This window comes from Urocampus carinirostris, chromosome 3, assembly GCF_059441175.1.
Source record: "Urocampus carinirostris isolate Australia breed hairy pipefish chromosome 3, RoL_Ucar_1.0, whole genome shotgun sequence".
Classification (NCBI taxonomy): domain Eukaryota; kingdom Metazoa; phylum Chordata; class Actinopteri; order Syngnathiformes; family Syngnathidae; genus Urocampus; species Urocampus carinirostris.
The window spans coordinates 40,618,425-40,628,514 of record NC_142351.1 but is presented as its reverse complement, the minus strand read 5'-3'; positions in this window follow the sequence as shown (position 1 = coordinate 40,628,514).

Sequence of the window (10,090 nt, the reverse complement as noted above, 5' to 3'; positions counted from 1 at the left end):
GCGGTTTCCTCCCACATTCCAAAAGCATGCATATCAGGTTAATTGGCTGGTCCAAATTGTCCCTAGGTGTGCATGAGCGAGTGAGTTGTCTGTCTCTGTGTGCCCTGCGACTGGCAGGCAACCGATTCAGGGTGTCCGATGCCCACTGCCCGAGGATGGCTGGGATGGGCTCTAGCACGCCCGCGACCGTACTGAGGATAAACTCTGCAGATAATGGATGGATGGTTAAGCCATTTCGTAGCCCATATACCTCGTACTAACACTAGCGCAAATCGGGATATATATAAAAGTCTAGACTAGATAGATCTAGATGCATCTTAGAACCTGTGTTGGTTTATATTTTTTCTCTGATGAAAGAAAATAAAATGAAAAGGAGGAAGTAAGAACTGAGGGAGGCTGGTCTGGGATTAAGACCGGACTTCACGCAGAATTCTCTGGGGCAAACGAGGCAGCAAAAAGGCAGGAAGCGTGACCCTAGCTTGATAACAGCGGGGGCGGCTATTTATGACGAACGGCAACAAGAGGCTGTTGTGTTTCCTGTTTCTTATTTTTGTCTGATGGCACCTCTGCATAACACTTCTGGGATTTCAACCTGCCTCCCTCGTGAATAATTGGGCTAGCATACTCAGCAATATAGAGGAGAGTAGAACCCCGGAATACAGCAGTGTCTAAAGTTGGGATCGCAAATTGAAATTGCTGTATGGTGGGGAAGAAATCTATGATGATTACCTAATGGGCCCGATGGCATCCCCGCCAGGGCTCTGCCTTTAATTCATTTTTAAGGATCTACTGATCCATAAACTACACCATCTAAATACCGCCCTCAACTAATTCACCTCACCCACAATATCCTCACCGACAGACTGCAGGCAGTAAGGAAGGTCAACCACATCCCCGGTACTTATACCGGGGTTCCACATCGATGTGTGCTGAGCCCTATCCTGTACAAACTCTACTTTAAAGCTGCTGCAGATTTTCACCTACCACGTATCTGAAAGACTCAGACGACACAGCCCTTCTTGCACTCCTCTCTGAGTCAATCCATCTTGGAGTGCCATAAAACCATCAATCAAAGAGTTAAGATTTTGGGCCTGGGCCCGAACCTAGCCAATACCCGGTCCGAACTAAAAATGTCAATGGCACTTACTTTTACTCAAGTAAGTATTTAGATGGCTGGTTTGTACTTCTACTTGAGTAATATTTTTCTGCAGTAACAGTACATTGACTTAAATAACACACTTCGGCACTACAGTTCGGCGCAAAAGTTATGTTATTTAGATATCTATCATAAAGAACATGTTTTCTAAACTATGTGTTAAACTCGAAATCACTTAGTCCATCCAAAGACATTTTCATTCCACAGAATGACGGTAGAAAATGTGCCGCTTTCTCTTTCCACCTCAACGTCCTTTACGTCAGACGTCATTTTTGCTTCTCGCCAATAACAAGATTTACAAACTTTCTGTCTGCTTTTCAGCAGCATATTTCACTGTTTTCGTCTTGCAATCTGCAGAATATAATTTTCTTTTCGGTGCCATTTCGTTCAGTTTCATATCGCTGCACTGCGCCAAAATGGGCACTTAAGCTCAGAAGTGTTCAGTTTGACGCTGCACTTCAAAGTGCACAATTAATTTGAGGGATTTGGCACCACCAGGCTGTACTTGCCAAAGACCGACCACATGAAATGGTGCCCCTGAGACCCTAGTGGTTAAGGGATCCAACCAACCAATCAACCTACAAATGCAATGTAATGTCTGTTATGTTGTCCCTGGTACAGTCAGTGAAAGTGAATTTCCCTAAAGCGGAGCAATAAATTACATTTTAATCTAAATTTCTGAAAAATTGCAAACTTTGTTTCCATGGTTGTCAGGTTTTTTTCTCTCTTTGGCATCACTTGCCAACCTTGGGACACAAAGCCAATGAATACAGTACAGAAAAAGGTTTTGGGAAAGAAACAAGATTATAGTTAAATAAAAAGAGGGTAGATCGTTAAGCTCAATTAAAACCTTTTTATCTTGGTACAAAAAAATTCTTAAAATGAGGAAAACTATCAACCGTACAAGCTGATGTTTCTTCATTTTAAAGAAAGTATACACATTTTCTGCCAATGTGGTAAGAATGTATTTTTGCAGACTGTGTTTTCTTCACTTGACTTACAGGAGACTTATTTTGCTAGAACTTGGTGTTTTTATTTTGTTGTTTGTGTAAGAAAAAAAATTCTTTCTGAGGGGAAAATATGAAATCTAGTCTGTTTTTATTGCATGTAAATCTGTCAAAACATACCCACACTTTAGGGTCGGCATAAGAACAAGGCATCATACGCACATCGTCTTTTCTTTCACACAGTCGCAATTACATAACCACACCAGCAGAGTTTCAGTGTTTTTTGTCCAGGTCCCTCTCGGGCAACAGCTGTGATAGGTCTCACATCAGCCACTGAAACATGTTTAGGTTATTCTTTCGTAGAGAAACAAATGGCCCGAAATGGGAATTCGCGGTCCTGGAGGAAGCTGTGGGGAGCATGACGTCACTTTAGGGTCATCGTCCATTGTGTTTGTGTTCCCATTTTGAAGTATACCTCAGCTCCGTCAACTTCATTTATTGTAAGGTTTAACGGAACATCATTGAACATTGCTTTGACACAATGAAAAGAAGTATGTAAATAAAGGCTATGGCTTACCGGAAAAATATCGCCTGTTTTGATGAGACAATGATTATTTTATTTGACCAAGATGGTGTGTGAAGCATGTGTGGTGACAACCAGGTGAGGAGTACAAACATGTTTGTGTTGTGCCTAAAGTCAAGCATGGTTTGGGGCTGCATGAGTGCAATTCGAGTTGGGGAGTTGCATTTCATTGAGGAAAATATGAACTCAAGCATGTACTGTGAGGTACTGGAGAAAGGAATGATCCCCTCCCTCCAGAAACTGGTTCACAGTGCAAAGATCCCAAATATCCTCCTAGGATGACCAAGGCTTTTCCAAAGGGGGTAAAGAGGAGAGATTGGCCAAGTGTGTCTCCAGATCTAAACCATCTACAAAATCTTTGGAGCATCTTCAAGCAGAGGGTTGAGAAGCACACGATACTAAATACCTCCCAGTTCAGTCATGGAGGATTGGAAAAGCATTCTAGTGGCAATTTGTGGAGCTCTGGTGGAATCGTAAATAGTGAAGTACACAAACACTTAAGTACATACGTGAGTACATAAATAAAAAAGTACTTAACTAAGTAAGTATGTAGGTGAATACATAACTAGGTAAGTACGTACCTAGGTTCGCAAGTAAATACTCAAGTAAGTATGTGAGTAAGTACGTAGGTAAGTATGTAACTACGTTTGTACGTTACTAAGTAAGTACGCAAGTACGTACAGTGCCATGAAAAAGTATATCCCCCTTTCTGATTTTCTGCTTTGCTGCTTCAGGACCGGGACAACTTGCTGTGGTTGACGTAATAATGAATTCTGGTGGTTACCAGAAGGTCCTGAAGGTGAAGGTCTGGCCATCAGTTCGTGCCCTTAAACTCAAGCGTCATTGGATCATGCATCAGGACCACAATATGAAACACAACAGAAAGTCCAAATCTTAATGGCTCTAAAAAACAAAGTTAAGGTTCCGAAGTGTCATAGTCAAAGTTCGGATTCGAAGTCTGCAATTGTTAAAAAATAAATAGTATGCACACTAATGGCTATCCTCGCTTTGTTGAAAAGCCTTAACCAATTGACAATCTGGACGATTTTTGAAAATGAGGCAATTAAAGCAAGCAAAATCTTCTTAGGGTATGATATTCATCTCATTCTATCCATCTCATACTCCACTTGAACAGCTATAGTCACATCATACTACAGGTTAATTCAATTCCATTGCTCCTCCACTTGGATAACCCACACTGAAACGACCCAACCTTGATCCAGAAATCTTAAGTAATTATAGACCTGTGTCAAACCTACCTTTCCTCTCTAAAGTACTTGAAAAAGTAGTGGCACAGCAGCTGAATGTTTTCATATCCGAGAATAACCTTTTTGAATCCATGCAATCAGGATTCAGGGCTAACCACTCTACTGAGACAGCTCTGATCAAGGTAACAAATGATCTCCTACTGGCAATGGATTCTGGCGCGTCATCACTTTTGCTGCTGCTGGATCTTAGTGCTGCTTTTGACACAGTGCACCACAATTTCCTACTAGAACGGTTGGAAAAATGGATTGGTCTCTCAGGAACCGTCCTCTCGTGGTTCAGATCCTACCTCTCAGATAGGACGCACTGTGTTAAATATGGTGAAATGACATCTGAGCCCTTTAATGTTACCTGCGGTGTTCCGCAGGGTTCAGTGCTTGGCCCCCTTCTTTTCAGCATTTACATGCTTCCATTAGGTGATATTATTCGCAAGTACAATATCAGCTTCCACTGCTACGCAGACGACACTCAACTATATCTTCCGTTGGAGGAATCTCCCACACTAAACTGTGGAAATTTGGAGGCCTGCCTCATTGAGATAAAAGAGTGGATGTCACTCAATTTCTTGCGTCTTAACTCTGAAAAGACCGAAATGTTAGTCATTGGTCCATCTAAATGGCGTGACTTATTCTCAAAAACTGCTGTGAACATTGACAAATGTCACATCAATAAAAATTTAGGTGTCATATTTGACCCTGATCTATCCTTTGAAATGCATGTAAAGAAAATTACTAGAACCGCTTTCTTCCATCTTCGTAACATTGCTAAAATCCGTTCAATACTGTCTCAGTCTGATGCGGAAATTATAATTCATGCGTTTGTTACCTCCCGTCTCGAATACTGTAATGCACTACTCTCTGGTCTCCCGAAGTCTAGAATCAAGTCTCTTCAGCTGGTACAAAATGCCGCAGCGAGGCTTTTAACTAGGACAAAAAAGTACGATCACATAACACCGATTTTGGCTAACCTGCATTGGCTCCCAGTTAGCCATAGATGTGACTTCAAGGTTCTCTTAGTATTGTACAAAATCATACATGGACTTGCTCCCTCTTATCTTTCAGATCTGATTTGCCCCTATGTCCCGGTCCGAAGCCTACGATCTGAGAGTGCCGGTCTTCTGGTGATCCCAAGAGCAAAGAAGTGTTCTGCTGGTTCGAGAGCGTTCTCCATCCGGGCACCGGTGCTGTGGAATGCTCTTCCCCCTGAGATCCGATCTGCAACCTCAGTGGAAATGTTTAAATCTAAACTTAAAACTCACTTCTACTCCATAGCATATGAATAACCTACTCTTCTCGTCGGCTGAAAAATAGTCTGTGTAATATAGTGTAATAATCTGTGAAGCCCTTTGAGACTCTTCGTGATTTAGGGCTATACAAATCAAGATGACTTGACTTGACTTGACGTATTACACATAACTAGTACTATATGCATTTTTATATTATAAAGTATTAGCTACACACTACCATAGGTTTCTATTCCCCTCCCCTACAGTACTTTCACTTTTTTAAACACTACTCAGAACGGATTCATGTCGAATTCAGGGGTTCGACTGATAAGTAGTTTTTAAATCCTATTTTTCTCCACCTTACGGGTGCAGGTCTAAGAATGCAAACTATGGGACGTCTGGAATTCAAACTTTATCGCAGAGCGGAAATGTGAGAGCAGAGTACAAGAGAGGGAGGAGATAAAAACACAGGAGACATTAAATGGGTTACAAAAGAAAGTTACCTGAAAACTGGGCCAGCCGCACTATTTCTTTCTTATCAGAAAGTAAATGCTTAACTATGAAGTTTACAACTTTGAAGTAGGTCAGACAACAGATCTACCTTTAACTTGAGATGATGTGACTTTTCAATGGGGGGTGGGACTTGCTTGCCTTAAAACTTATAAAAATACTACCTATTTAATGATAAACTCATTCACCAACTTGACCGTTGTTAATACTGTTTTCTTCTTTTCATCCCCCTTATCACTAACGTTCTTGGGATACTTTAATATTGTCAAATAAAAGGCAATAAATTGCACTTAATCATAAGAAAATCTTAATATGGCGTGACAATTTCAGTCAAAGGGCAGCACGGTGGAGCAGTGGTTAGCGCGTGTGCGGAACAGTTCTGAGGTCATGAGATAGAACCCCCTGTGTGGAGTTTGCAGCTCGTGCTTGCGTGGGTTTCCTCCCACATTCAAAAAACATGCATGCCAGGTTAATTGGCCGGTCCGAATTGTCCCTAGGTGTGAATGAGCAAGTAAATGGTTGTCTGTCTCTGTGTGCCCCGCGACTGGCTGGCAACCAGGTCAGGGTGTCCCCTGCCCACTGCCCAAAGATAGCTGGGGTGGGCTCCAGCACCCCCACGACCCTACTGAGGATAAGCGGTGCAGATAATGGATGGATAAATTTCAGTCAAAATAATGCTAAGGTAGCTGCTTTTCTCACCTGGTTCGGCTGTGTTTTGCGGTTATCGCTGTTGAGTTTTGATTTTTCATTGGCATACCGTGGCAAAAATTGCTAATTTTTTGGGGGTTCGAATTCCAATTTGTTTAGATACAAGCGTTCGAATCCCTCATGTATTGCCGTAAATGGGGGCACCAGAATCCCCCATAGTTCTCCGCACCATGCATTTCGTTTTAGGTGGGCTACAACTGCATTTCTTCTGCTCTGCTGGCTCCCACTCACAGCAATATATGATCCGGGAAAATGGAACCTGGCCGCATGGGTGCACTTCATTTTAGTTGGAAAGTACACATCACACAAATTTGCTCTCTCGGCCCCAGGTCTCAGTGATAGTCGACTGAGGATAATGAATGGCAGCAACAACCATACATTTCTTTTTAGGCACGTCATAGTGGCACGCCTTCCAACAAAAAAGCCATCTGCCTGTCCCAGCTCACAGCAATATAAAATCGGGAATAATGGATCGCGGCTGCTCGAGTGCATGCAAGTTTAGGTGGAATAACAGAAATAAGAGCTGCCAAGCCAGAAAAAAGCACACCCTGCTAATCCCCGCTCACAGCAATAGTCTATCAGATATAATGGACCCCGGACATATGGGTGCAGTTCATTTTACGCGCAAGGAATGGAAAAAAAGAGCCGTCACGCATGGCACAAAATTTGCACTTTCAGCCACAGCTCTTTTGCTCTTGGGGATCACAAATTGCAGCCAAAACTGTGCATTTGATTTTAGGTGGCTCATAACCGCACGCCTCCTGACAAAAGTGCCTTCTGTCTGTCATAGCTCACCGAAATGTAGGATAGGGGATAATTTATTGCGGCTTCATGAGTGCACTTCGTTTTAAGTGGAAATAATGGCAAGAAAGAGGTCAGACAAAAGTAAGTTTGGCTGGACTCCTCTTGCAGCAATATGCGATCAGGGATACTGCATCAGTTGCCTCTTTGGTGGACAGAAAAGTTAAAAAAAGCAGCAAAACCCGATAAAAGTTTGTTATGATGCCCCCCGCTCGTGGCAATAAGGGATCAGGGATGATGGATTGCACTAAGGCCAGGAGGTAGCGAGAGATTACAGTATATATATGTGCGTCTGTTTCCTTAGTGGTGCTGTTGCGTGACCATGACAATTTCAATGATTCACTCTCTCAAAGGGGGGTAAGACAAGAAACACGACTGGAGTGTCAGCCAAAACAAATGAAGCTGCAGGGCCAAAATGTCTACGCTCACTCGTGTGGCATCACACTCAAGGTCAAGATGAGTGTGTGGCCAGCTGTGATGGGAGCGTGCGATGATACATACGCACACATGCTTGTCAAATTATATTAAGCACAACTTCAATGTGAACCGCCATTTTGATGAAATGAGATGAGTTGAGATAGATAGATAGATAGATAGATAGATAGATAGATAGATAGATAGATAGATAGATAGATAGATAGATAGATAGATAGATAGATAGATAGATAGATAGATAGATAGATAGATAGATAGATAGATAGATAGATAGATAGATAGATAGATAGATAGATAGATAGATAGATAGATAGATAGATAGATAGATAGATAGATAGATAGATAGATAGATATTTTTCATTTGACATTGACAAATTTGGCTTACAGCTAAGATAAGGTTTTTTTCATGGTTCTCTCTTGCATTGGGCAGGGGCCACCCTGAACTGGTTGCCAGCCAGTCACAAGGCACACAGAGACAGACAACTCACTCACTCATTCATACCTAGGGACAATTTGGACCAGCCAATTAACCAGCTTTGCATGTTTTTGGAATGTGGGAGGAAACCAGGGTGCCCAGGGGGAACCCACGCAAGCACAGGGAGAACATGCAAACTCTGAAGGCTGCATTTGATCCCATGAACTGTGCTGCTAACCGCTCAGCCGCCGTGCTGCCTTTAAAGTAACTACCAGTATCTTGTTACAAATTAGCGTATATACTTGCATTGAAGTCTAAAAACTATTTTAAAATAGCCACATGATAAAAGTGATGGAAAAAGAATGTGCACAACAACCGGTGGAAGCGTCAAGCTCTTCACATCTCCTGGCTTGAACAATCATGAGCACTTTTAAACAAACACTTAGACGTGACACTCAATAACCATCTTGTCTTTTGTCTCCAAACAACTTGAAGATGTTCTTCTCCGTTTCTGGTTACTGTTGAGTACATTTTATTTTCCTCTCCGTGCGTGGTGTATTGCAAAAATAATTCTATTACTAAAAGTACATATCTTCATCAGTCTTTTTTCAGAAATTCTGTGCTCACGTTTACCCCATTGATTTAGTTGTTCCTGCACAATCCTGCACCCTTCAGCACACTCTGCCTAATGTTTGATACTGGTGGCACACAACCAAATATGCACATACAACATATAAATAAATAGAAACTGACCCCCTGATTTCAGTATTTTATTTTACAATAGTAAAAACGGCTTAGATGCGAGTACTTTATATAAAGTATGGAGAGAGTTTCAGTAGGGAGAAATTCAGCATTCTCTTACTCTGTGCATAGTAACTGTATACAATATCAATAGTTGCTAAATCATTGTTGAACAGAACATGTATTCCCTTTCATACAACCAATACTGCGATGTTGTGTTAACATTTTGAACTAACTGTAAACACAATCCAAATTACAAGGAATATAAACATTCCCTTGGGGTAGATAAGTTACATAAAAATACCAAAATGTTTACAAATATTCAAGTTGGGAGGAAAGCTTCATAGACAAATGTGCTGTTTTCTATCTCTCTCCATTTCTCTCTTTCTCTTTGTATGGCGTGGTCTTCAAAAAGGGGAGGGGGGCAATATAACCAGAAAGTGATGCAGTCAGTCTGCATAGTACTGATTTACAGTGCAGAGTGCGTCACCTAGCGGGCAAGACATTCACGACAGGATTCATCATTCATGACAGCGACTGTTTCCAGTCTTATCTTCTCACAAAATCAGACAGTGGCTGCACATTTTTCCTGGTAAAATTGACCTCTTTGAACTGCCTTGTGCGCATCAAGCATAAATTCATTTTTAACCCCTTAATAATTCCTGTAAAATGCACCTAAAATCCCAATCATTGACGTACCCCAAATAATTGAATGCTGTTCTTGAACCATTTGGAGAATATGGGCTCTTTTGGTCTCTTGTGAAAGGTAAGAAAGGTTTTGTCCCGAACTGAAATAATCACTGCAAGTGCTCTAACATAATCTGAGTTGGTGTTTATTTTACAATAACATACCTGCAGAAGAGTGTAGCATGGGTATCTTAGCTGGAAAACAGCTAAGCACAGAGCCTTATATGGTCCCAGGTGAAATTTGATTAGAATCTGAGAAACTAAACATTGTATTTACACATTTTTCTATGGGTTGGTCTATCCGTTACCAAAAGTGGCCATTTGGAAATGACCAGTTAACAGCTTTAAAACCTTAACAATGTATTTACATGTATTTGACTTTGGCCACTTTTTAAACATTGTGAAAGAGTTGTAATTGTTTGACTTCTCTTTCCAGGGATCAATCACTGATTGTGAAAACTGGCGCATGATAATTGCGGGTTAAAATGGACCCCGAGTTGTGTTACACACATTTATTTTCGGCTCTGACTTGAATACAAATTATGAATAAGCATATATTTACGTTGGGAATTTGATTGGCTAACCAATGTGTCAATGAACATTTGTATCGGTCACT